Source organism: Suricata suricatta, chromosome 10 (assembly GCF_006229205.1).
Source record: "Suricata suricatta isolate VVHF042 chromosome 10, meerkat_22Aug2017_6uvM2_HiC, whole genome shotgun sequence".
NCBI classification, from domain to species: Eukaryota; Metazoa; Chordata; class Mammalia; order Carnivora; family Herpestidae; genus Suricata; species Suricata suricatta.
Genome location: NC_043709.1, coordinates 21,827,181 through 21,829,152, shown reverse-complemented (window position 1 = coordinate 21,829,152; position 1,972 = coordinate 21,827,181). Strand labels below are relative to the sequence as shown.

General features: G+C 38.5%; 1 non-coding gene across 1 annotated transcript; it reads left to right on the top strand.

Annotated features, from left to right (window-relative positions):
* The first annotated feature begins 377 nt into the window (after positions 1-377).
* On the top strand, positions 378-508 carry LOC115305853. Its single transcript, XR_003915041.1, has one exon. It is a non-coding gene; the product is annotated as a small nucleolar RNA SNORA18 (small nucleolar RNA).
* The last annotated feature ends 1,464 nt before the right edge of the window (positions 509-1,972 follow it).

The following is a 1,972-nucleotide window of genomic DNA, read 5'->3' as shown; positions in this document are numbered from 1 at the left end:
AGTGTTAAGAACAAACTGATGGTTACCAGAGGGGAGGTGGTGGAGGGATGGGTGATTGGGGGATGGGGATTAAGAGTATACTGAGGATGAGCACTGGATGATGTATGGAATTACTGAGGCACTATATTCTACACCTGAAACTAATGTAACACTGTATGTTAACCATGCTAGAATTAAAATAAAATGTCAGAAAGGAAGTAATAAATTATGTCGGACAATATTTGCAACTGGGATGACAAAACTTTATACCTCATTTTTGACAATGCATACATCTATATCTCATTTAATGTGAATTATCTAAACATAGATTAATATTTTAGATAAACATGTATTTGTATAAAGAACCTATCAGTCAATAAGAAACAACCCAATAGATAGTTTAGGTCTGTCCCCATGGAATGGACCTGTAGACTCACATTGTTGAAAATGCCTCATAGAGTAACTATGTGGCTTTGCTTTACTCACAGACCTGTTTGTTAGATCTGTGGGAAAGAACTACAAGACAGAATTGCTAAATGTATGAAAGCCCAAATGATTAAATATTTTGACCTTACCTATTGGCATATCCCACAGTCTGTACTTTCCTTGGGTGTGATGGCTGAGGAGGGAATATGACTTGAACTCATTCATGTTTACAGGGAGTCTGAAATTGAGAACTAGGCAGATCGACGTACTCTAAACATGGTCTTAAAGAAAATCACTTGAAGAAATTAGGTCTCAAAGATGCTAGGTGGGGAAGTGTTTGAACTATGTCATCAGTATGTCCATATTCAAGTGGAGATAAAGAATTGTAGACTGAATGCAGGACAACTGTGAATTAAGCATAGGTTCTTTTTTATTTTTTAATGTTTGTTTATTTTGACAGAGATACAGAGAACAGAGTAGGGCAGGGTCAGAGAGAGAGAGAGAATCCCAAGCAGGCTCACTCCATGCTGTCAGCACAGAGCCCAATGTGGGGCTCAGTCTCACAAACCATAAGATGATAACCTGAGCCAAAATCAAGAGTCAGAGCCTAACCACCTAGGGGGCCCAAACATAGTTTCTTTTCAAAAGACCTATCTGGAAGATAAACCCTGACTCAAGCTTTCGAGGAACTACCAAGAAGTAACATCATGAGCAGTGGAAGGATTGACAACATGTAAAATTCTTAAACAAAAATGTATTGACTTTAGAGAATTTTGTCTAATATTACACATAATTTTGAAAAATTATTTATACTGTAGAAAAAGGAAAAACAGTGGATATCTACCATCTGATTAAAAATAATCCAACTTCAGGGCACCTGGGTGACTCAGGCAGTTAAGCTCCCAACTTTGGTTCAGGTCATGATCTCATATTCATGAATTCGAGCCCCATGCTAGGCTCTGTGGTGAGAACTCAGAGCCTGGAGTCTGCTTCAGATCCTTTGTCTCGCTCTCTCTCTGCCCCCTCCCACTTGCACTCTGTCTCTCTCTCTCTTAGAAAATAAACATTAAAAACAATTTTAAAAAATAACCCAACTGCTTCAGCAAATGGTGCTGGGAAAACTGGACAGCAACGTGTAGGAGAATGAACCTGGACCCCTTTCTTACACCACACACAAAAATCAACTCAAAATGGATGAAAGACCTAAACGTTAAGACAGCAACTTCTTTGACCTCAGCTGCAGCACCTTCTTACTCAACACATCTCCAGAGGCACGGGAAACCAAAGCAAAAATTAACTATTTGGACCTCATCAAGATAAAAAGCTTCTGAACACCAAAGGAAACAATCAGTAAAACTAAATGGCAACTGATGGAATGGGAGGAGATATTTGCAAATAACATATTGGATAAAGGGTTAGTATCAAAGTCTTTAAAGAACTTCTCAAAGTCAACATCCAAAAAACAAATAATCAAGTGAAGAAATGGGCAAATAGAGACTTCTCCAAAGAAGACATCCAGATGGCCAACCGACACATGGGAAAATGTTCAACATCACCCATTATCAAG